We start from the raw sequence: 27,609 nt of genomic DNA, 5'->3' as shown, positions 1-27,609 counted from the left end.
TAGAAAGTAATGGGACACCCCTGTGAGAAGTAAAATTAATATACAATAACTCAAGTTTTATAAGATTTAATAAAAAAAAAAACTAGAGTTAAAAGGGAGCTAATTAACTTAAGCCTCTGTCTTGATAAAGAAGAGAAAAGAGGATGGAGCCACCGAAAGTTATAAACAATCACATAATAATGCAAACATGAGGACACAGGGAAAGGGATGCTGGGAGATACAAAAGGACTTCTGGGGAATGTAGTCCAAAGGTAGAAAATTTCCACTTACACACCTTCTCTACCAGGGACATTAGGGTTTAACTGCCTTTTCCTTCTGTGAGCACAGTAGCTTGAAACACTAAGAGTGACACAAGCTCACAAAAAAAAAGGTTTAGTTTTTGGAGTGTTATTGGGGTTATGGTACTGGGAAGCAAAGTCCTATTTTTCAGTGATTAACATTGGACCCTGCACTTTCACACATAATATCAGTTTAATGGAAACATCAGTTAAAAAAAGAAATTTCAAAAATAAGAGAAATAGATGATTAAAATAAGAAATATCAAGACATTATCTCTTTAATATGCTAACTGAAGAAAGAAGAAAGTGAAGAAAAATGATAGCTTTTGCATTGTACTCTGAAGGTCAACAGATGGGGAAAAATGTGGCTAGCTGGAAATACACTCTACAGGAAAAAAATTCACATGTATACAATGATTTAAATAATGGTTACAATGATATACACACATGAAATTTTAAGAGGCATTTAGCAAAATTATTATAATTATTGTTATTATTAATACCATTTTATAGATGAAGAAACAATCTCAGAGATGTTAAGTACTTTCCCTTGTCACAGAACAAAAATGTGTCAGAACTAAGCCATGTGTATGTATATATATATATATATATATACATACATATGCCTTTATACATGTATATATAGAGATATGGAGAGATATAGAGATAGGGAGAGAAACATAAAACATATATATATATATATATATGTGTGTGTGTGTGTGTGTGTGTGTGTGTGTACTATTAGTAGTAGTAATATCAGTTTGACTAATCCACAGAAGGATTTTATTTGAGATGAGAAAACTTGTTCAAAAATAGCAATTTATATGGATTATAAGCAGGGGCCATTTTCTTCTCTCTTTCCATAAGGTGGTCTAGAAAGGCGGTTATTGAGCAGGGCAGGGCTCTGATTGGGTTCTTTAAAGGATTCCCTGAAAGGCCACCTGGGTAACTGGGTAGCAGTCTACTGATAATTTTTGCTTTTCATAGTGGAAAAGAGGGCTTCCCTGCATGGGGTTTTGATAGCCAGTGACCCAGTCTCTCTCATAGCTCTATTAAGTACCATCTTTGTCTTCATGAGAGACTGACTGGGAGAAACAAAGGTGATGAGGCTAAGTTCTTCACATAGAAATGAACCATTTAGTCTCCACTAAAGCTTTATCTTCCCTGCTAATTTAAAAGTTTGTGGTTGAATTAATTTTTTAAAAAATGGCTTGCTTGACTATAACAAGCATATAGCAAAATTGATTTCAATAAAATTATACATGGGTGAAATGCCTTTGTATTTATATCGTTGACATTCAGAACTGCAAATCTTTTTTTCCCCCTTTAGTTCAAGGGCAATTTGTATAAAGAAGACAAAAAGGCATTCAAAATTGTACAAAGCCTATGACTTTACTGTTCAGTTTGAAAGAAATAAAAGCATTTCACAGCTACTGTTTCATTGATCTTTTCCATAAGAAATATATATTTCTCTTTTGGAGGTAAAGGAGGGGAGGAGAGAAGCAAGTCTATGATACTTCATTTTTCTTATCATTTATAGTCATCATGCAACCCATCCTCAAATCTTTCATGCAATATTTTTTTTTCAGAGAAATGGGAATGAAGTCAAATATGTCACAATTAAAATTTACATAATATTTTGAAGTTTTCAAAGTACTTGACATACATTACCCCCTTTGTTCTTCACAACAATACTGTGAGATAGATAAAACAGGCAAGATTGTCCACATTTCTATATGAGAAAATTCATTTTACAGAACTCAAGTGACTTGCCCATCATCATTTATGTTGTTAATGTTAAAAGTGAAATTCAGTTCCAAACCATTTTGACTCTATGTTCAACATACAGGGAGTTATAAATGGCATGTTTGTCTTAGAATAAATAGACACTATCACTCTTTTAAAATGTTAAACCTAAAGAAATGATTAAATTTATTTCGGTCTCCTTGATTTTCCCAGAAAAAGTTGCATTAAAGCTTTCATAATCTGCTCCCTTCCTACTTTAACAATATTGTTAGACCACGTCTAATTTCCTTCTACCACTGGGATCCAATTTACCCTGACCTCTTTGCTAATCCTTGAACATCTGAGTTTTTGCAAGAAGCCTTTCCCAGTCTCCCATATTTCTAGTCTTTTCTTTGCGTTTATGCTACGTAAATAATTGTACGTGTTTTATATGGCTATTCACATGCTAACTTCCTCATTATAGAGTTCTTTGAGAGCATGGATTATCTTTTGATTTTTGTTTTTAGATTTTTTGTATTTCATCTTTCTGTATCCCCATCATTTAGCAAGCACGGTGACTGACTCTTAACTAGGTGTTCCATAAATACTAGTTGACTGACCAAAATTTTTCAAGCAGAATAAAAATTATTGCACTTAGAAGTAGAAAATTAGACTGAAATCAAGCATACATAGTTGAAACCTAGAACATGAAATTTGAAGATATTTTAATATGATGTTTATATAGGACAAAGCATAAACTGTAGGGGGTTAGGGCTTGGAACTTGGGAAGTTTTAAAATCTTAAAAAAAGGTTTAAATCTTGCCTCTGACTCTAGTTGTATAAATCTGGTCAGTCATTTAACTTCTCTTTGCTTTACTAGGGTTCATCTTCTAAGTCATAGATGCATTGTGGTCTATAGTGAGGGAGAGAATTCCCACACTAATAGTTCTTCACTTTTGATAACTACAAATATTCTTTAGGGTCAGGTAAAATGTTGGGAAAATCAAATTGTCTCGTTCACTAAATTGTGATTTAATTACTAGATTACAGAGCATGACCTATTTATTTCAATAGCTTTATACTTTCAGCTCTGAATTTTTTATTAATACATGACTTATGTTCAGCAAACTTTTTAGATGAAATCAGGCATCCATCAATAAATATTTATCAAATACCCAATATGTGCCATTTATTCTAATGGATGCTGAAGATGCAAAAGAAAAACAAAACCAATCAGCTTCTGCTTTCAAGAAGCTGAATTTCTATCATTTATACACATAACTAGAAGATATGTAAGTTGTGTCATGTTATTGGTGTATGAAGCTATTTATAGTGAATCCCCTTTTCTCTCCTCTTCTTTATCTCCTATCACTTACATGTCTTCTGCCATTTTCTTCTCCATTATTCTTTTCTTACATGATAAAATGTCCTATTATTTACCAAGGCTAACCTTTCTAACTGTTTAAGTGATCCCATTCCATTCCATTTCTTCCAACTGACTGCCTACTCTGTCAACCTCAATCTATTACTTATTTTCAATCTCTCCCTGTCTACTGACTAGCTACTGACTCCAAACATGCCAATATCTCCCTAATCTGGAAAAACCCTCATTTGGTCCTTTCTTCTCCCCTCACTTTAGCTCTTCTGACATTTGCAGTCTAACTTCTTGATAAGATCATCTATAAAATGTTCCTCCATTTTCTTTCTTCTCACTTTCTTCTTAAAACAGTTTACCATTTAGTTTCTGACTGTATTACACCAAAATTGTTTTCTTCAAAGTTACCAATTATCTTTGAGTTGAGAAATCCAGCAACCTTTTCTTAATATGTATCCACCTCATTCTCTTTGTGGTCTTTAGCACTGTTAATCACCTTCTTCTCCTTGATACTCTCTTCTCCCTAAATTTTCATTCAATGTGCTCTACAGGTTCTTCTCTTCCTATCTGTCTTTTTTATTTTATTCTCATTCAGATTATGCCCTTCTGCCCTAGGCCGCCTTCTCTTTTCCTCTCGACTACCATGGATTTAATTATCATCTCTACACTGATAATTTACAAATCTACTTATTTTTGTCCAACCTCTCTGAGGTCCTATCTCATATTTCTAATTGTCTTTTATATATGTCTAATTGAATTTCCAATAGAAATATTAAATTGAATATGCTCAGAACAGAATTTATTATCTTTCTCTCTAAACCATCTCTGTGCTCCTGTTTTTTTTTTTAATTAATGCAGAGGGAACCAGCATCCTACCAGTTTCTGAGGCTGAAAACCTAGGAGTCATCCTCTATGACTCATTATCTCTCAACTCTGCATGGCTAATATTTTGCCACAGTCTGTGGATTTTGACTTTGCAACATCTTTCATATATATGCCTCCTTCTCACATAAGACTTCATCCTCTTAATCCTGGACAATTACCCTAGTTGTGCCAGTAGGTCTACCAGCCTTAAGTCTTTTTCCCACTCCAAACTATCATCTATTCAGCCACTAAAGTGATTTTCCTAAAGATCAAAGTCTAAATATGCCATCTCCCTTCTTCATAAACTCCAACAGCTTCCTGTTGCCTCCAGGATCAAATATAAAATGCTATTTGACATTCAAAGTCCTTTATTCCCCACAATGTAGTCTGAGCTAGTAACACTGGTCTCTTGACTGTTCTTTGAACAAGACATTCTAGATATTTTCTCTGTCTTCCATTCGTAAAATGTTCTCTTCCTCAAATCTATCTACTGACTTTCCTGACTCCTTTTCATCCCAACTTCAAAGTATCTTTTATAGGAAGCCTTCTGTATTCTATATACCATTTTCAATTCTAATTCCTTCCTACTGTCAGTGATTTCCTATTTTCCTATGTATAGCTTGCTTTGTGTGAATATGTACATTTTAAATATATGTATATTTTTATACATATAAAAACAAAAACACAGAAAGACAATCGTCATCCTCGGTTACCGAGAGACTACTACTACTACTACTACTACTACTACTACTACTACTATATTTTTAATATATATTAAATATATTATTTTCTTCTCTCTAACACATGCACAAAAAGAAAGGGAAAGAGGGAAAAATATTAAATAGTTTCTTCCTCATTAGATTGTAAACTCCTAAAGGTCAGGAACTTTCTTTTGCCTCCATTTTGTATTCCCATTCTCAGTACTTAGAACATTCCTTGATAAATAGTAAGTGCTTAATAAATACTGATCAAGTGGCTGATAATTTCAAAGACAAGAGCAATTAGTTCCAGCTCAGTGTGAGAAGAGAATGATTCATGACAAAGCTGATGTTTCTAAGATATTAGAATGATGCTATAATTCAGTAGGCAAAGATTGATATAAACTATATCATGAAGAAAAATGACATAATGATACTTTCATTTCATAGAATCATGAGGTGTTTTTAAAACCTTTTCATGTAAAAGATAGGATTTGAGTTGAGAGTTAAATAAGCCAGGAGAGTCAGTAAGGGGTGTTGAGGAAAGAAAGCATTTTAGGCATGACAGAGAGCCCTCAAAATACCTGGAGCTGAGAAGTGGAGTGTTATTCATAGAACAGCCAGAAGGCCAATATCACTAGATTAAATTGAATCTTCACAATAATACTGTGAGGGAGGCAGATGTTATAACATACCAATTTTACGCACCTCCAGGGACATGGAAACATTTGCCCAAGATAACACAAGAGGTAAGAGGAAAAGCCAGCCTTTAATATCTAGAGCTTCAGATTCTAGTACCAATGTTTTTTCCTGTGTCACCTTGTTGACCATTCAAATAAATGTAATTTATATAAATACTTTATGCTTATTGGTTATAATGAGTGATAATGGAAAAAAATCTCTGGCCCTTAAATTAAAAGATATGAATTTACATCCATTATTTGGATGATTCCCATGAGAACCTAATATATGTCCATGCAATTATAACCTCAAAAGGAAATGATTCAAATTGCTGTTCTAATATTTGCTAACTCCATAGAGTTATTCTGGGAAAGTTCTTAATTTTAAAATATATGTTTTGGGGATAGCTTGATGATGCAGTGGATTGAGTACTGAGCTTGCAAACAAAAATAATAATCTTCATGAGTTTGAATCTAGTCTCAGACTAGCCTCAGATAGCTAGCTATGTGACCTTGGATGAGTCACTTAACTCTGTCTCTCAATTCATCATCTGTAAAGATGATCCAGAGAAGGAAATAGCAAACCTCCCTAGTGTCTTTGTCCAACAAAAAATTGAGTCATAAAGCACTGAACACAACAGAAACTACTCAACAACAATTTTATTTTTATATCACCTTCATTTTCCTGTAGATTCCCTTTGCCTTCCCAGAATGATCACTTATAACAACAACATATTTATATATAGCAAAGCTTCTTCAGTAAATGTAGGCAGAATATAGAAAACAATCCTGATCATATATACTTCTGTGTTCTGTACCCATAGCCCTCTACCTCTGCAAAGAAGTGGGAGGATTCACTTTCTTATATCTCTTCTTTCAGTCATGCTTAGTCATTGAAATTTAATGAGGAAAGAGTTTTATATTCCTTAAATTACTAGATGAAAGTATGCCATGATTGCCTTCTCTCCAACAACCTTGTGGGTTTATTTTTGCATGCATTATTTTTCACTATTTTGTCAGTGAAAAGAGTCAGGATCCACCAGTTTGACACACAGACAAGAGAATACATCCTATGCTCAGGTATTAGCTAGGAGGTAGTGACTTGTCACAAAGGAGTTCTCAGTTTGAAGACAATTGAAAATATAGCTGGGGTATGTAAAGGGCTGCGTCTACATCAACACAAAGAAGTTAAGGAACAGAGTGTAATTCCTATGATCTCCTCTAAGATAGAGAACTCCAGGTAGGGAAATCTATTCTATGTATAGAGTAACAGAGAGGGAGCTGACCTCAAAGTCAGGAAGAATTTGGGATCAAAGTCTAGTCTCTGGCCCATGTTGATTTGTTGATCCTGAGAAAGGAATTGAGTTCTCAGTGTTCCAAACAATTCTCTGGGCCTATGAGGTGTGGAAAAGGTGCCAATCTGCCTTGGTAAAGGGGTTGTCTTAGTCTGGGAGTTCCCTGTACTGATAAAGTTATAGATGTAATGAACTTCCTTGGAAACTTCACTTTATAGCATGGCACCAAGACTGTGGATGGCTCGATTTCTAGGAGTTTTTCACACAGTCTTTCTGCCAACCTTATGACTGCTGGTACCCATCAGATAGAAGAAAGAGATCAAGGTATCAATGGGAAGCTGATGTAGTGCATGTGTAAAATTTGTTTATGGTAAGAGTAACAATAAAAAGAAAAGAAAAAAAGACAAAATGGCAAATTTTAAACACTTTATTTCTGTAGTATTATTTTTAAAACTTGAACAGTATTGATAGACTGCATCAAAAGGAGCCTGTACTGTTTCTAGACACTGTATTTTATATAGGACATTGATCATTTCAAGAGCAGCCAAGATAAGGGAATTGAATTTATGCCACAATGGGATTATTGGAAGAATTGGGGAGTTAAAGGTGTAGAAGAAAAGACATAAGGGTGACATTGACAACTTTCTTAAAACATTTGAAGAGTTGTCTCAAGTAGAAGAGGGATTTAACTTAATCTCCTTGGCCCTAGATATAGTAGGATCAATAAGTAGAATGTGCAAAAAAGTGAAATTCAGGCTCCTGTAAGGAAGCAAACAAACATAACATCAACAGCAAGCTTCTTAACAACTAAAGCTGTACCAAAATGTGATAAGTTAGTTGCTTCATTAAGCAAAAGCTGAAAGATCACTCTTCAGGACTGTTGTAGAAAGAGTTTTTGAGAAGATATGGCTCGAACTGGAAGGACGCTGAGAGTCCTTCACACATTGAGGCTCTGTGATTATACAACAGTATACAGACTACTCAGTGGAAGAGCATACTAAAGATAGTGATCCAATGAATTTAGTAAGACAAATATTATAAGATGATAGAATTAAATCCATAAGATACTTAAGAGGTCACCTACTTTAACTCCCTCATTTTGCAAATGTAAGTTGTCCAATATCCCACAGATAAAAACCAAACAATCTAGGTTGAACCCAAATCTTCTGAAAACCAAACCAAGAACTCTTTTTAATATAATATGCTACTTTCATGAGTTTTTTAAACATTGTTAGATTATAAATTCCCTGGGGGTAAATAACCTGTCTCATCCAAATTTTATATACTCTATAATACCCACTACAGTATTCTGAAAAGAGTACTAGTTTTATTATATATATATATATATATATATATATATATATATATATATATATATATAATGACCTGGATTTGTTAATGGCACATAAATAATTCAGGATGGAAGTAATTTAAAAGCAATTTTGAAGAAGTGTGCACTTAGAATGCAGAATAAAAGTAATTAAGAACATAGCTTTTTAAACCATTCAATATTTGTGCACATTTGTTATCATAAAGAAAGAATAAATAGAAGGGAAGAAAAAAGGGAAAAGGAAGGAGATGACAAAGGAAGGAAAATGAAGGGCAAAAGAAGGAGAGGACCAGCAGGATGGAAGAAAGAAAGGAAAGGAGGCAGGAAGGGAGGAAGGAAGGAAAGAAGGAAGAATTGAAGAATAGAAAATCTGACATATACTCTGTTATTCACATTTTACTTATTACTCTATCACTTTAAATTTTAATGTGGGAAGATTAAGATATAATTTGAGTCTTTCATTTTTAAGGAAAGGTACCAATCTCTTCATTAACATATAGATTTACTATTTCTATGTATAAATGTCATAAATAGCATTTTAAGAAAGATTCATATGGTCGGTATATTTTAAAATGTTAACTGGAATGCTTACAAAAATACTCAGAATGATTACATGGTTCATAAAAAATTGAAAAGCATTTAGCGATGAACATCTTATAAATGGTTGAATGGTGACCTCAATTACATGGAGCCAATTAACTAAAGGAGTATTTTCCCCCTATAATCAGTGTTTATTTTTAAACCAAGCTCTATGAGCATATAAATACACTCCTTGCTAATTTTCTGAGTGGACGGTTTTGTTGACTTTTTTGAAACTATAGATTTTTCTTCCTGAAAATGAGATTCATTTTCTCCAGAAGGAAGAAAGCTTCATAAAGTTGGAAAGCCCTGAGCTTAGAATTAAGAGACAAGTATGTGAGTCTCAGCTTGGACAGTTATGAGAAACAGAAAATTCACCAGATATGTCCAAATATCTTTTATCTAAAATAAGGATTATAAAACCTGCTTTTCCTTATCCATTTAGGTTGTTGGAAGCAAAATTCTTTAAGCCACTATTTAGCATTATATAAATGTGGGTTATTGGGTTTAACATGACAAAAAGACATAATTCCTAAGGGTATTAATTCAGTCATATTTTGAAGGAGAAATATGTTACAACTCAGGACAATAATTGTTAACACATATGGTCTATGTTATGGTGAAAAACACATTGGTTCTAAGCCTAGAAGATCTGCATTCAAACGTTCCTTCTGAAGCTTACTTATCTTTGTTTTTCTGGCAAGTCTTTTAATAACTTGGGCCTAAATGAACTCAATATCTTCTGAAGTTCCTCCCACCTCTAATTATATATTCATATTATTAACATTATATTTTAAAATATGTTAGTGATACATTTTGTTCATTTTCACATTATTAATACTTTTTATACCCCAACTGTTCATAATCATCTATTGTAACCAAAACAAAGTAGCTAAGCAAAACAAGCCAGACTCTAACATATCTGATTTCTCAAGGAGAGAAGGAAAATCTGTTTCATCACAAATCTTCTGGAATTACTTTTCATTGTGTCAATCTGAATCAAGATCATGAATTTAGATCTGAAATGGATTTTGGAAGTCATTGAGTCCAACCCCTCCCTTGACCAATGAGGAAGTTGAGGTACTGAGAAGTTAGGTGAATTCCCCAGGATTATACAGTTTATAAATGTCTTAGGTAGGATTCGAACCTAAGTCTTTGTGGTTTTTGAAATTATTCAATAACCAAGTCTTATATTTTATCAAATTTTATTAATAATAACTAAAGTAAAAGAACTACCTGAACCCAGCCTGGTCTCGAGAAAAAAAAAAGAGGGAGGTGAAGCCTCAGAATTTATATAAACATGACCTTGTAACATAGTAAAGAGATTAAAAGGAATTTTGGGAAATACTAAGGGACTTCTGGGGGATGAAGTCCAAAGGTTCAAATCTCCATTTATACATCTTCCTGACTCCAAGTACAAGTGCACCAGGCATTTACACCATGCTGTCTCTGCATATTTTTATTGTTTTAATTTTGCAAGTGATGGTGGCCGAACTTTGAATTAATTAGTCTCAGGGTTTAAGGGATTCTCGGTGAGGAAAGTACTCCTAAAAATACATTTCAGATTTTTTTTTCTACTTAAAGTCTTAAGATTTAACCTATTTCTTTCGATACTGGGTCTTGCATCTTCTTTTTTCACTCTTCATCAATGCATATGATTTTTCTTAAGTTTCTGTGAATTCCTCATTTTCATCAATTCTTATTCTAAAAATGGTGCATTATATTTACATAGCCTGCTTTTTTCATCAATTTCTCAATCAATAGGCAGCCAATATTTTTTCCCAGGTTTTTGCTACCACAAAGTAACGTTATGACATTTTTTGGGGGAATATATGGGTGCTTTCTGATATATTATTTTAACCATCTGGAGTTCCATAACCAATATTGATAATAGAGAGTTAATCAAAACAAGTGCTTTCATAACTTATCTTGAAATATTCCAAATTACTATCAGGAATTTAGTCTAAGTTTGACACACCTGCTCTGACATTTGGCATTTCTTTTTATCATCATTATCACTTTGGTGACTATGAGCCTTTACTAATAGTAATTTTTAACATTTTATATATAGGCCTTTTTGAAAAATTCTTGGTACATATCTTTTAATTCCTCATTAGCCCATCAACATTATACTTTATTCCCCTCACACACATTCTGTGCCCTAGCCATAGTGATTCACTTGACTTTTATCACAAATAACCCTTCATCATCTATGCCTTTCTGTAGTTTTGTAATGACTCTCCCCATACTGTCAGTGCTATATTGTCCTTTTAGAATATCTGTCTTCCTTTAAAACTAATCTCAAACATCAGTTTCTATTTCAGCCCATTCCTATCTTCCTTACACCACCTAGCTGCTAATGCCCACCCCTTTAAGGCTTCCTTCAACCAACTTTAAATGGGCAATCCATATATCTATTTATACTCCACCCCACCCCCATTATAATGTAAGCTCTTTGAGGGCAGGTGCTATGATTTTCCCTTTTATTTTTTTTACATCACTAGGGTTTAGTTCAGTGCTAGATGCATAGTAGATGCTAAATAAGTGTTTATTTGATTATAATGCAAACATTACTCATCATTTGGGACTCTGATGTCCCTTCCAACTCTAGATCTATGATCTTATAGCTTTTTTTGATTGAAATTGATATCATAATAAATTCTCACAATTAATACTCTCACCCTATTAATGACCAAACAGAGAGCAAATAGAAACATCTTAAGCCAAAGAATAAGTTAGATTTGGAATTGAATTCTGCCTCATGACTGGATGTAGGAAAATCACTTGATTTCTCTTAACCTCTTTTCCCTCATCATAAAACAGGAATAATTATAATAGTCTTAATTTTATAAGATTATAATGAAAATCAAATTAGATAATGTATATAAAGCAACCTTTTGAAAAATCTTAAACCCCATATAGACTTATCATTATATTTCTTTATCTAAATTGTTGACTATAAATGAGATAGAACCAGTCTTTATGAAAATCCAATGATCTTGCTTTCTTTCCAGGTGAGAAGCTGGAAAGGAGATTGTTGGAGTGGCATATAAAATAAAAGAATTCGGGGCAAAAACTTGGGTTGGAACTCTCTAAGCCTATTACGGATTGCAGCTGGCCATTATTCCATGGGCATCCTGTGAGACCTAAGTTGTTGGCATGCGTCACATTGTAAGTAAACATTCACAGTTTTTTCCCCTCCCTGTTTTCACCTGTTGATAAATCAGGTTTAATAGTCATCATTTATATTTCTTTGCTAAACCACAAAGGTGATAATTTTAAATGTATCCATGATACCTTGGCACTAATGCTTATATAAACAGCATTTAGCTGACTTGTCTGAATTACTCAGCCAGAAAAATTAAAGAGTTTTATTTAAATTGGAGCTGTCTAGAGGCGAGCTGTTAAAGACAGAACGTTTTTTGAGAATGATGCAGGGAGACTAATTTCTTTGGTGTTTTACTTCCCATGATTATGGAATGAGTCTTTACTGCCATATAAAAGTCACATGTATCTCAAAAGTTACCTCTAGGGTGATGTAAATGCATGCAATTGATTTACTGGGCATTTAGGGACTTAAGACTGAACTGAGGCAGTCTTAAGTAGAAAGAAATTCAGCTACTCTTTTCTAGAGGAATCCAGATGATCTCAGCTATAGAAATATTCAGAGATGCATGGCAAGCTCTAAACCAAGGAAAATGATACATTTGGAGGAAGAATATAGCATAATTTAAAACCCTCTATTTTCACATTGAATACCACACACACACACACACACACACACACACACACACACACACACACACACACATAGTTCATCAAAAAAGAAACAGAAAATCCAATGGAATGAATGAATCAAAAGTAAACCTGGTTATGAATACATCTTTAATCTATCTCCTCCTCCTTTCTATATTATTTCCAAAGAGACAGAAGTAATAAGATAGACCTAGGAGTTGAGAGAGACATGTCAGAGACAAACAGAAGGTCTCCAATGAAAAGGTAACCAAATACCTACAGATAGAGTTGGTTAGGTTATGATCTTACAAACTTTGAAATGACAGAATATAAGTGCCCAATAGAGTCCAAGGCATCCGACCTCAAGGAACAGTGGCTGATGGAAGAATATGCAGTAAGACATGAAAGATACACAGGAGATAGACCAGATATATTTAGTAATATTAAACAGAAGCTGGAGCAGTGATCATTGGAGCCCAGTAAATGGGTATAGCTAAGGGCAACTTTGTGAAGAATCTACAAAGGGGGAAAAATCTTCCTGTAACAAGTTGCTATACTATTCCCTTGCCACACATGGCCTTTACACATGTGCCTCAATGCCATTTTAATGCATAAATAGATCCCACTCACTCTGGAGATGTTGCTTTTGGAATGGTAGCATATCCCTTAGGTTTGAAGGAAGGGTAATTATTTTTCAAAAAATTCCTTTCTATGTACGCTCAGAAATATATTTTCTGAAGTCTAAAAATCAATGAGAAAAGTTCACAAGTTAGTGTTTGTAAGGAACAATAAAAGAAAACTTCACCAATTTTCAGGATTCCCCTTAGAATTTTGAATTGAGCTTTCCTTAAGAAACCTGACCAAGACTAAGACTAGTAGGAATAGGGATAGTAGCCTCAAGAAAGAGAATGCCAAATATGGAAAATACATTTTTGAGGATAATTTAATGGGCTGTTAAAATGAATAATAGTACCTCAAAATAAATTGTGGGTGGAGGGTAGAAATAAATGTTTCACCTCTGTTTTGTTGCTATTTTTAGTTATTTTTTCTATCTAAATTTTCAGTTTTTTAGAGTAATATATATTAGAGTAAAACAAGAAAGATGCATTATATTGTCTAGTGGTTATTTTTTTTCATATCTTGGAAGAAGTTTTTTCCCCTTTTCCTATTTATTTTTGCTCTGTGTAAAAGAGAATTTGAGTAATTTGGTCATGTACTATGATGGATGATAAGGATTAATGTTCTGCAGGAGGAAGTAAATGCAATGCATGAATTTACTAAGCATCTTTTCAGATTAACATCTATTACACAAGCTGACCACGTTTCAATGTTGATTAAATCCACTAATATTAGGAAAACTTTTTTCATAAAAACTTAGTGAAGCAAATATGATTTTTTAAATTGCAGAAATTCAGATAAATTAATCTACTAAAATGAAACTTAATGAAGATTAATGTAAAATATCACATCTGAGGTGGGAAAAAATCTCACAAATAAAAACTAAAAATGGTACCTGGGAAGGTTATCTATAAATAATCTGAAGGTTTCAGTCAACTACAAGTTCAATAGGTATTAACAGTGGCGGCTAAAATAAACAATTGCAAATATAAATGCATCAAAAAAGTATAGTTAACAAAATAAATGAGGTAAACTCCCATTGTGACCTCTCTTAATTCAATCATATAAAATTAAATCCAGTTTTGGACCCCATATTTTAAGAAGAACATTGAGAAACTAGAGAATACATGTCATGATCAGGCCATATGAAAATGAACTGAAAAAAAAAAACAAAACCCTGGGAAATGTAGTCAGGAAAAGCATAGATTTAGAAGAAAATTGTTATCTACCTTTAAGTGGCTGAAGTTCTGACATGTTCAATCAATCAATAAAATTCATCAGTCACCTACTATGTGACAGGTACTGTGCTAAACCTTGGAAGAAGGATTAGGTGAGTTATTCTTCCCTCCAAATTGCATTATTAAGAAACTTTGGTGGATGTGGGAGAGGGGCAGAATTAGTTGCCAAATAAGTAGAGCAATCCCAATATAGAATTGGCTACTTTGGGTTTCAGGGGAATGTCCCTCATTGGAGGCCTTTAAGTAAAATTTGGACAACCTCTGGATTGATATGTTTTAGAAGGAATTCTTTTCCAGGTACTGGTTGTACTAGCTGGTATTTAAAGCCACATGAAACTAGGAAAATAAATTGGGCTTTGAGAATGTTGAGTGAATTTGGTCAAAAGGTAAGACTTGAACTAAATGACTTCAAGGATCTCTTTCAATCCTAAGGTTCTATAACTCTATGAAATATTTAAGGACTAAAAAGTTAAATATTTCAAAACCTCTCTATATTGGTATTATAGATGAGAATTTAATGTGAGGAAGTTTAAGCAAAATAGTACTGCTCCTTTGTTGCTTCATTATTAAAGATACATTTAAGGATACAGACCTCAAAACATGTGGCTTCTTTAGAATAATAGCAATTAGATAAATGAATGATCTGGTTTACTTATAATCAATATGTTTAAAATATTACTGTGTTAGGTAGATCTTCTATGGAGGATATGTGGGTAGATCACACATAATAATTGCACAGAATGAGAAAGTGTGGATGGATTACAATCTCTACCACTGGAAGGAATAGTTTAATTAGTTCATAGGTTCACTGAGATGTGATTTCTCATTGTTGAAGTCCAAGTTTAGTCTTATAACCAATTTTATCTTTTCATTTCCCCTCCCCTCATTTATTCTAGCTATCCCTAATACCTTCCCTCCCCTATCAGGGAGAAAGCCAAGGGAGAACTCAACATTTCAAATACTGATCATTCCATACAAAGATTTTTCTTTATACTAATTATTGAGGTCTAAGAGGCAGATCAAATATTTTCTATAGAAGTTACTGCCTTTCCTTCTCACATTCCCTAGTATGATGTTCTCATACTAGGGATGTAGATATATTAACAGTTATAATTTACATGAGTGGAAAGGAAGGTGAAGGTAATATGTATTTTAAAAGTACCTACTATGTATTGTACAAAGAACTTTACAAATATTAGCTCATTTGAATCTCACAACAACCCTGGAAGGTAAATATTATTTTTATTCACATATTAGAGTTAAAGAAACTGAAGGAAACAGGGTGATGATTTGGCCACATAATATAGGTAGTAAATGTTTGAGTCTGGATTTGAACAAAAGTCTTTCTGATTTTAAATCCTGTGTCCTACCCACTATGGTTCCATCTAGCTACTCTTTAGGACTTTAAGGTTTGAGAAACTGTTTACACATTATCTAATTTAAAGTCTCAAAATAATCCTCTAAATATGGTATTGACAGTTATTACAATTTTATAGAGGACGTCACAAGTTTAGAGATGGAAAATAACTGGTCTATAGTCACCTGGCTATGAAGTGTTAGAGGCAGAGTTGCATTTCGATTTTTATTTGACTCTAGATACATTTTGTATGTGTGAGCATGTGTGTTGGGTTGGGATGTTCTCCAGAATATGATGTTGCATCTTCAGTGTGATACAATATATGTTAAGTGAATATTTGTTAAATTGAGCAAAATAAGACATGATGATCATGGCTCTCAAAGAACATCTAATCTAGTAGGAAATATAAAGTACACACACATATACATATATACATCTCTTAAATTATATACATAATCTTTTAAATTATGTATCACCAAAGAAATCTTGTATCTCAGTGCTACAACTGCCTACACAGCCTGGAATTAACATTCTTCTCTGGGATATATGGGATCTGTATTGGTGCTGTAAATCAGTTTGGCATAGAAGAAAAGAGCCTTATTGGACTTTCTGACATTTTCATCCACATTGGAGATATTTTATGTTAGAAATAAGTTTCACTCATCTTTCCAAATTTGTGGAGTTTCTTTTAAAACTATCATATGATTCTCTATTTTTCATATCCTTCAATTTCTCCTCTCATTTTCTTGCACTTTGTAGTTCTGGTCATTTTCATCATCTTAGAATAAATAAATCAAATAATTTAGATTTTAAAAAGTACATATATATGACATTATAAAAGAGGCAGTGAAGATTGATAATGGTCATATTTCCTATTTAGCTCATTTATACATTTAAAAGTTGTCTCCCTAATTAGACTGTGAGCTCCTAAAAGTTAAGGCTTATTTTTTTCCCTTTCTTCATATACCTAGTTCTTAGCACAATGAAACAAAGCAGAAAGTTAATAAATGTTTATGACTCAATGACTGAGTTGAAAAGCAGATACATTTTTACAAAGTCAATCAACATAATTATTTATGAAGGATTAGCATTTTGAATTGGATTTTGAAATGGTCATCAGATTTCAAAATAGGTCTTATTTTATATTGGGGTGTGTGTATATGTATATGTGATTGCTTGAATTAATAATTGTTCCTCATTCAAAAAATTATTTCCTCATATTAAAATGTTATTTTGAAAATAATTTGTGTTTAATTTTTAAAAAAAATATTTCATTTTAAAAGAATTATGTATTTCACTGAAGTAGCAAAAACAAAATCAGTTTTCTTCTTTTGTGACCAAAAATTTCATAGATGGCAATGGAAAATTGTAAATTTATAATAATTTATGGGATTCTCTCCAACATTCACTTTTCCCATTGCTTTTTATTCACCAAAGGGTAGAAACATTAAAGTTAAGTAACGGAGATTGTGCTCATTTCAAGAGTTCATTTGGAATTTAAAAGAAAGTTGTACCCACTCTGTCAAGGAGACGATTATGGGAATGCATATGGTGAGAAAACATTCTCACGATGGGTATCTGCTGTGAATTAAATGTAGAGTTCAAATTGGCACATTCGATTTTGTTTCTTGAGTAGGAACTTTGCTGAAATGAGATAGCATTTATGAATTTTACAGCTCAATAGTGTCTTTCCTGGCTCCAAGCTATTTTCCATTGTGGGTTAAAATGTTTGTATAAAAGTATGGATGGAGCATTTGTTGCTTTGTTGTTTTTAGCAGTTTTCTTTCATGATGGAAGTATAGTCTTCATCTCTGCCAAGGCTATCTCTGAGAATTCTGGCACATGGGAACTGATTTGTATAATTTACCCTTCCTTGCTATTTTTTTCAACCAGTCACTCATACCCCCAGCAAAGATTGTTAATATCAAACCACATTTCCTTCTTAGAATTTTTGAAAATTAAATTTATAATGGCTTATGTAATAAGCATAAACATCCATATTTTCTACAAATATAGGCAGATAATGACACAAATTTGAACTTTAGAAGAGCAGATTTTAAGGAGTTCAGATCAGTGGTACATATAATCTCATGATCTGGCACTCAAAAGACTCTATCTACAGCAAACTAGAGGTTAAATTTCAACGCCCTTTATAGCCTATAATTGGGAGTAAAAAATGGTAAGTTTGGTGAGACTAGGCAAAGGACACTGTTTTCATGATTCTGCAATTTCTTTCAGCATCCATTTAATTTTTTTAATCTTTCCAATTTAACAGTTAAATGTATGGAATGGCTCTTACCCACTACCATATTCATATATATAAAAACTGCAGAAACATATTCTTAGTCAGGTCTCTTCAGGAATACACAATTGCTATATATAAGGGTTAAGTGAGAAGTAGGGCCTGTGGTCACTGAGGGAAATGCTGTGCTGATTGCTGGTTTGATTAGCATATTATATGCCACGTCCTGTTTTGCCAAAAGGATTCCTAATCAATTTCTAGTAGGTTACCCAGCTTGGATTTTTTGTTCAAGTTATTGGCCTGAAAAAAAGTAGTACATAATGGATTATTCTCGTTGTTGTTGGTAAGGGTGGTGATGGTTTTATTGGGCCCTTGTGCCACGAAGATTATTTCCCTGAAATACCTGGTAAAATACCAGTATCTAATCCACATAGTAATTTTCCTCACCACAGTTTGGATATATCATTAATTGTGAAGTCAGCATAAGAAATTGAAGGAGAATTTTGGGGAAATTTTTCAGGACCTGAAGTTGACAAGCAAAGGCCAGCAGATAACACAGAAAATTTTTAGAAACCTGGGAATGCATAAAATATATGTATAGAATTGTATAATATCAATATATTTTATCTTTTAATGACATAAAGTGGCACAATTTTTTAAGTTAAAATAAGTAAAAATTAAAAGTTTGTGAAAAAGAACACAAAAAACAACAGATGATACACAAAGGCTAGAAATTTAGAGATATATTTAAAAGTTTAGTAACTCATAAATGCATACAAGTTACTCTAAGTACCCTAGAAGAGAAAAAAAAATTCAGACTTCTCTGGTACAAAGGGAGGGCCAAAAATCTTATGCAATTTTCATATTAATGGGGAGTCATACCCATGAATCTCAGAGTGTGGAAGGGATACTTGTAATCCATATTTTGTTAGAAACTGCTTTTAAAAACAAATTAAAAAACCCAATGATTTAAAAAAATATTTTGAGAAATGATATACTTTAAACATGAACAATTAGATAGCATTTTTATTCCTCCCTCCAAAAAGTTTTTATTGACACTTGACTGAAAACATATTTCCTTCTAAATTTTTTAAGAAGAGAAGTTTTCATTTGCATATTCTCTGAATGTTAATCTCCTTTAAATTCATAGGGATCATGAAAATTTGAAGACTTCTAATTGTATGGAATTACTCTAGATCTTATGTACTAAAGTACATTTTTTCCCAGACATTTGCTTTTCAAATGTTTGTGACTTGCCTAATTAGGCTATATATACAGAGAGTCCTTCCCTTCTTTTCTCTATAATGGAGGGGAAAATGTTGGATTATTTAAATCAGTAATGTCCAAAATGACCCCTGCCACTGTCTGCTTTTTCATAAGTAGAGATGGAGAGAATTATTTCTTAATTAAATCCTGCTTCCTTGACTATATTTTGATTAAATGATCACCAATATCAACACATAAAAGAGTTCAATCTACTGGAAAGGAAAATGTTGGAGCATCAGGTAGGATAGAAAAGTTTAGGATTTCCTGAAATTGCATTGGTACTAAGATAGATGAGAAGGCCAGGAGAGTCTTGGGGCACTCTGCAAGGGCAAATAGAAAGACTTGGAGGTAAATTGAAGATAGTCTTTCCAGTGAGATTTTTCTTATTGACTCCCTGCTCATCCAAGATATTGAGGTTCTCAGTAGATATAATTTTTGGTTCACAGAAAACCCTTTTTTCCTCATTTTTTTCTCTTATGGGCCAATGTAAAACTAAGGAACATTCAATACTAGTACCTCTATCAAAAGATTCAACATCTGTATTTTAATATTCTGATTTAAAAAAAGAATAAACCCAATAAGTTCATTCTTTTATTCATTCAATGAAGATGGCCCAATAAGTGATTAACCCTTGAAAATACATTTCAAAGTTTAAATTCTCCAAATGTTTCATGACCACAGATAAATACACTTTACTTTCCTGAATCATATGGATTTTCTATTTAATGCAAGCAGAGATAAAGTTTATTTTTAATTTACTAATTCACTTCTATTACCTTTGAGATAAGAAATCTGATCCATTCCAGTCCTTGCTTGTGGTGAGTTGCACAAAAGTTATTCATCCATTTTATTATTTCCTGAAATGGTATTCCTTCCCAACTCACTAGAGATAAAATGATTATCTGTCCATCAAAATAATTTACTTATGTATAACTTATAATTAACTTAGAACATAAACCAATTTTGCATAAATACAGTAAATATTGATAGGCTCATTAAAGGACATCACAACTTGGCCCCAACTTACCTTAATAGCCTTATTATATTTTATTGCCTTTCATAGACTCTGTGGTCAAGCCAAGCTGGCCTTTCTTTTCCACATACATGACCCTCCATCTCCCAATCATTTAGCAAGCATTTTTGAGTGCCTACTATTTTACCAGGTTATTGGGGATTCCTCCTATAGGATTAGAGGAATCAGAAGGAAAGTTTGAAAGAAGACAGGTAGCAAAGCAGGAAACTGGCAGGAGTAACTAAGGGAAAAGAGGATTCCAAAAGGAATGTTAGGACAGAATAAGAGGGGGACGAGACTGGAACTGGGGCCAGAGTTTCTGTGGAGATTGGAACTTTGAAGCTTCAACTTCCTGGGAGTGAACTGACCTGCCCAGAGGAGCAGTTACTGGGTTGGTTGAGTCCTGAGACCACTTTCCAGCTTCTGGACTCAGTTTTCTATTGGTTCCTGCCTCTGTTCCTGTCTTGATTTTTAAGACATTTGTTGTGTTCCTAAAGAAGAAAGCCAGCTGGAAGAGATTTTTGTACCTGTCTGTACTCAAGGTGAATTTCGGGTTTTTGCCCAAAGCCCTTGGGTGGCTCTTACATCCAATCACCACCAGTATTCAGCAACTGTACTATAAAGCCATTCCCAAAGACTGTTTTGGAGTGGCCAATAGTCAGGATAGCTAGAATATGGATTTTGGGGTACAGATAGAAAAATTGTTACTTAGTTGCAAGAAAATGAAGACAGGCCTTTGCTGGTCTCTTAGATTTGGAGGGTGGAGTAATAGAGTTACTAGCATCAGGGAACTATCTCCTCCCTCCTCCCTATCCTATTCCTTCTTTATATACCATATTAAACCTTTATTAACTTGATAAGAGAAGTCAGATTGCTTTATTAAGAGATCCAGGTCTGAAGGCAGCCATTTTGGTCTTTTAGCCTGGTACAGACAGAAACACTGGACTTTCAACCTTACCATCTCGAGAAGTGACAATATCCACATCTTTCACTGCTTGGGATGCCAAAACAGTCAAAAGAGAGTTCCTTGCTGTCAAGAAGCTAATGAGGGAGACAAGTGAATAAATATGTACAAATAATTCTAAATAGGATAGATAGGAAATAATTGAGAGGGAAATCACTACAATTAAGATAGTTTGGGAAAGACTTCCTATAGAACAAGGTACTCAAAGGAAGCCAGAAAAGGCACTAGGCAAGGTGGAGTAGGGAGAAGCATTCCTGCCATAAGGAATAAATAGCCAGAGAAACTGCTCAGAGCTGATAGATAGTCTTGTTTAAGAATGAATTATGAATGAAAAAGAAGAATAAGACAAGAGCTAATGGGAATAGAAGAACCAATTAAGTTTTTTATTTGCTTATATTTCCATCTATTTTTTTTAAATTTTTTTTTAAACCCTCACTTTCTGTCTTGGAATCAATACTGTGTATTGGTTCCAAGGCAGAAGAGTGGTAAGGGCTAGGCAATGGGGGTCAAGTGACTTGCCCAGGGTCACACAGCTGGGAAGTGTCTGAGGCCAGATTTGAACCTAGGACCTCCCATCTCTAGGCCTGGCTCTCAATCCACTGAGCTACCCAGCTGCCCCCCTATTTTTTTTTAATTTTTAAAGCATATGGGGAATGTGATCATGTTTGAAGGAGAAGGGAATGGATCAGTAGATGGGGAGAGATTGTGCTTTGCATTGGTTGTCTTCCATCCCATAACTGCAGTTCTGTCTCTCTTGGGGTTCTTAGAATACCTAATTTCCTTCAAAACACAACCCCAGTACCACCTATTATATGAGGCTCTTCATGATGCATTGCACCAAATTACTTTGTATTCATTTTGTATATGCTCTCTATATGCTTATCTGATACAAGTTGTCTTCTTGGTAGAATATGTCCATCTAGAGGGTAGACATTCTTTCCATTCTTTGCATTCTTAAGGTTTTATGTAAGTCTTGCACATGACTGTTACTTGAAAATTCTAGTTGCTTCCTTCTGGAGGGCAATCTGGAACTATGCCCAAAGGGCACTAAAACACTGTCTGCCCTCTGGTCCAGCCATTGCACTGCTGGGTCTGTACCCCAAATAGATAAGGAAAAAGACTTGTACAAGAATATTCATAGCTGAGCTCTTTGTGGTGGCAAAAAATTAGAAAAGGAGGGGATGCCCTTCAATTGGGGAATGGCTGAACAAATTGTGGTATATGTTGGTGATGAGATACTATTGTGCTCAAAGAAATAATAAAATGGAGTAATTTCATGGGGACTAGAACAACCTCCAGAAATTGATGCAGAGTGAGAGGAGCAGAACCAGGAGAACATTGTACACAGACTGTTACACTGTGGTACAATCGAATGTCATGGACTTCTCCATTAGTGACAATACAATGATCCTGAACAACTTGGAGGGATTTATGAGAAAGAACACTATCCACATTCAGAGGTAAAACTGTGGGAGAAGAAACACTGAAGAAAAAGAACTGCTTGATTACATGGGTTGAGGGGAATATGATTGGGGATATAGACACTAAAGGAACATCCTAGTGCAAACATCAACAGCATGGAAATAGGTTCTGATCAAGGACACATGTAATACCCAATGGAATTGCGCCTCGGCAAGGGGAAGGGCGGGACAAGGGGAGGGAGGAATAGAATGTGATTTTTGTAACCAAGGAATAATGTTTGAAATTGACCAAATAAAAAAAAATAAATACAGAAAAAACATTTTGAATTTCAAATAAAAATTCTAGTTGTTTATTTATTAAAAAAAAAAACCAACCTCTTACCTTCCATCTTATAATCAGTACTTTGTACTAGTTCTGAGGCAGAAAAGTGAAAAGGGTTAGGCAATGGAGGTTAGGTGACAGGATCACAGAGCTTGGAAGTATCTGAGTTCATATTTGAACCTAGGACCTCTTATCTCTGGGCCTTGCTTTCAATCCATTAAGTCACCTAGCTGCCCCTTAGTTGTTTGATTATTGATTGATATTATTTTAATGTTATTTGAGGTGTTTTAAAAATTCTCTACTTCTGTAGTCTATGTCTTGATCTATTAGTCTATGCTGGTATGTGATTCTTTTTATGGATGTCCCTTGTAAATCATATAGTTCTTGACACAAAAGAGATGCTTATTAAATATTTTGTTGTGTTTGTTATTGTTGTTGTTGAAAGAATCCAATCCAAATCCTTCTTGACATGCAAATCACTCAGAGTGATATTGTCTACATTGGGCCTCAAAATGAGGGAAATTATATACAAAGGGAGAGAAATTTTAATTTAGTATTCGATGCTCACTATTAGTCTCTATTCAATTTGGGAGGAAAATTAAAACTGACAGAAATACCAACCACCTCACTCAAAAACAAACAAACAAAAACCCCTCTTCTAATATTAAGCAATAGAATTTGGATAATAGCTAATCTCAGCAACCAAGGAAAACATTTCCTTTACAGGGATGAAGCACTTTTGTTATTTCTGCAACCAAATAATCATTTTACTGTCCCTAGACAGACATATGTATATCTGTAACAGGTACTTAATTACTTCAAACCAAGAGAGAGACCAAATCATTTCTGTCTACAGCTTTCTATAGAAAGAGATCTCATTATTGCAGTCTATCCTGAGGAGAATACAAGATATGGTCAGAAGAGAGTCTGACATCTTTGTATAGAAGCAAACCCCCCAAATGAGATGATCTTTTGTTTTTCTTATTTGTCCATCGATAGAAATTTCTAGTTTTTGTTGCCCAGTAAATCCTATTATGAGAGCTTTCCACCCTCTGAAATAGATCATGAGGCATCTTGCCTGATGTGCTCACAGCTTCAAAAAAGCCCATTTCCACAGTAAAAAGATGACTAAATGCTACCCTTATTTGTAATTACTTGTTAAAGGCTTTAAAATTCATTGATTAAACAGTGAAATGAAAGAGCAATGGATTGCGGTAAGTCTGCATTTGGGAAATATTTTCTGAAAACATTTCTGTTTTATATTAGGTGCATATCTGCTACCAAAGCATAATGCTTAATCCTAAAGATTTTTGGAGCTGATTTAGCTATGCAAGATTTATGAATATTTTGGTCTAATTCAAACATGCAAATCTCTGCAAAATCTGACTATGCAAAATAATTTTTTGCTATTAAGACATAAGTACCTATTCCTCAATGAAATGTTCAGTAACTTTGTCCAAATAGATGACTCTACCAGTGTAGAATTCTCCATAAACTGAAAAACTGTTATATTAAGAAGTATAGCATGAAAACAAAAAGAAAAGGATAAGCTATTTATTCACATCCTACTCCTCTGCAATAACAATTCATTTTTGTTTGAGGCTAATACTATTATCTCTGGTATTTTTAGGGTAAGCATTCTGTGGGTTGTGATGCTTTATTCTTTCTCTCTGCAGTGAAATGGTTAGATGAACATGAGGCCTCATGAAACTTATAGAATAGTCCAATTCACAAATCTTTGCCAGGAACAAATATAATACCAGGCAACAAAGAAAAACTGGATAAAGCCCACAAAGGTGGTTAAACTCTCCAGGGTCAAATTACTCTGCCATGAAGACATAATACTTGACTCTTGTCTTCTATTTATAAAAAAAAGACCTTTTTACCAATTTGTTAATACGTCAATACAATTTAAATAATAATTATCTGACATTTTACAATCCATATTTCTCCTTTTTTTCTTACCTTTCTGTCATGTCCAAAACAGCATGTAATATATATTTTAAATGTGTTACCACACAATGCATACTTCCATGTTTATCATGTGAAAGAAGACACATATTACACTAAAGGAAAATTCATGGAGGAAAAGAACAATCAGTTTTCTGTGTACTTCAAAATAATTGCTGTTTGTTGGGATAATTTTTAATGGGAATCTTACCTTTTTATTTAATAACAATTCTTATTCATGGGTAGAGAAAGAAGTAGGAAATATTTCTGCCAGATGGGCCAAATCACCGCCATCTTCTTTCCTGAGGATGAGATGGAAATATTCTAGGACCCTTGAGTCCAAGAAATCTGGGGAAAAAAGCATGTCTTCATAGATCATAGGCTCTTTCAGCATTGTACATGGGAATAATCTTTGTAGGGATAACACGTGGCAGCTCTTTTTTCAAGGACTGTAGCTCCTGTTTCCTTAGAAGTCAAAACTACCAAAGATGTATAAAAGAAAACTATTAACTCCAAAGTTCTAGGTACTATCATTGCCAGCAATAAATATGGTTTAATTTATGGAAATTGATTGAAGGACCATGCATTATCTTCTGCTTGGCTGCTGCATCTTAGCCAACAAAAAGGGCTTACCATTTGAATGACATTCCATTTCCTATCAGAACATAAGCATCTTGACAGCAGGATTAATTTGATTTTTTAAAAATTATACTTACAACAAATGGCACAGTTTTTCAAATAATGTTTACAAAATTATTCTACCTTTAATGAAAGAGTTGTACTAGATGATCTCCCAAGACCTTCTAAATTTGAAAATTTTTAACTCGATGAAAGAATAGTTTCAAAATACATACTTTTTGCCTTAGGTCTGAGGCTATATATTGTTCTTGTTATAGGCTAAAATGAAGGAAAGACCTTTATTATGCTTTTACATATACTTTTCAATGGTCAGTGCAATTTATGAAGAGATGTCATGAATATAACAAAATCAAAAATATTCAAATCAGAAAAAGATATACAAGAGAAATGTTGTCCAGGAGACTAAGCACAAGACTTGAAAGGAATCTCATCTCATTGTCCTTAAGGGCAGAAATTTCTTTTTTCTTTTCCTCTGTGATCTAACAGTGTTTAACAGTATCCAGTACATAGTAAAGCTTTACTAATGCCTCCTAATTGATTGACTGATTGACTGATTCTTTGAACAGTTTTTTTTTTCCCTAAGTAGGATCATTTAACCTCTCATTTGTCATTCCTTCTTTATCTGCCAGAGATGGTTAAACACATTGAGGCAGACACATCAAAGATGGATGTGTGAATTATCATCAAAGGATAATAATGAAATCTTTTGAAAAATATAAGTGATATTTAAATGGGATTCCCTGACTTTTAATTCCTTCTTTAAAAAGAACCATCTCACCTTGGACTCTCCCATTTCCCCCATCCAGATTCATTTGCAGACTCTGCTCCTTATGCCAGTAGGACCAAATTGCCTACCCATAACAGAAGCTGATTAGGATTGCCCTCTTTGACTTCTTTTCCTTTCTCAATCTTCTATCACTGCAATTAAGGATTACACCATTATCACCACTATTGGGCTTAATCAATTTTTGAAATCTTTCCTTTTTAAATCACCTATTTTCCTACTTTGTCCCTCCCAATTCCCCACCTAGAGGATCATCCCATTCAATGAAGGATTTTTTTTTGGGGGGGGGAATGAGAAAAACTGAAGAAAATTCAAAGATATAATATGTGCAATGTTCCATACCTGTCAATACCCCATATCTGCAAAGGAAAGTGAGAAGGATTTTTTTATATCTCTTATTTCAGGGCATGGTGACCAAGACTTTCAAAAGAGGCACATCACCAATATTTCTGCTATCTAAAAAATTGCTTTTGACTACTGCCACCATTTTACCAATTAAGTCATAGGATAAGAGAATCATAGAGTTCTAAAGGCCTTCAGAGGCTATCTACACCAAACTATAATTGAAATGTGAATTCCTCTGACAAAATTATTGACAAAAAGTTAACTTCCCTTTTTAAAAAATCTTCTGGTAATAGGAAATTCATGACTTCATCTTTAATTTTTTTTAAACCCTTACCTTCCATCTAATTGATTCTAAGGCAAAAGAATGGTAAGGGCTAGACAATGGGGGTTAAATGACTTATCCAGAGTCACCCATCTAGGAACTTTTGGAGGCCAAAATTGAACCCAGAACCCAGGTCTCTGGGCCTGGCTCTCAATCCACTGAGCCACCTAGCTGCTCCCTCATCTTTAGTTTTGAAACATAATTTTAATTATTAGAATAGCCTTCTCATTAGGGGACACCAATTGACCTCCTTGTATATGTTCAAACCATCTTCAATATCATAATGATTTTATATATCCTTGAGTAGTAGAGTAGCCTTTCCTCACTGATTCCATCTTCAAGGATTATTATTCCAATTTTTTTCTTTCCTTAGGACCCCAATAACACTCTTGTCTCCACTTAGTTAGAAGATGGTTTTACTTTCTTCTCTACTTATCAACACTGATAAATATACTAAGAAATCTCATTTTTACCATATTATATACCTCAGCATTATTTCCCTTTCTCTTTTTTCCTTGCTCTAATCTTTAAGAAAAACATAGGGCTCTCTTTGTCAAGATCCACACTTCT

At 33.8% G+C, this 27,609-nt stretch overlaps 1 protein-coding gene across 8 annotated transcripts in view; it reads left to right on the top strand.

Annotated features, from left to right (window-relative positions):
* The window catches only part of MGAT4C (MGAT4 family member C), a 1,236,972-nt gene that overhangs the window by 408,814 nt on the left and 800,549 nt on the right, over nucleotides 1–27,609 (top strand). For all 8 annotated transcript variants that reach the window (XM_056798595.1, XM_056798596.1, XM_056798593.1 and 5 more), the window contains one exon: nucleotides 11,839–11,995. The gene's annotated coding sequence lies outside the window, so the exon portion shown is untranslated. The remainder of the gene's footprint in view (nucleotides 1–11,838; nucleotides 11,996–27,609) is intronic.

This window comes from Monodelphis domestica, chromosome 5, assembly GCF_027887165.1.
Source record: "Monodelphis domestica isolate mMonDom1 chromosome 5, mMonDom1.pri, whole genome shotgun sequence".
NCBI lineage: Eukaryota > Metazoa > Chordata > Mammalia > Didelphimorphia > Didelphidae > Monodelphis > Monodelphis domestica.
Note: the sequence above shows the minus strand (reverse complement) of the source record. Positions and strands in the feature narration are given on the sequence as shown.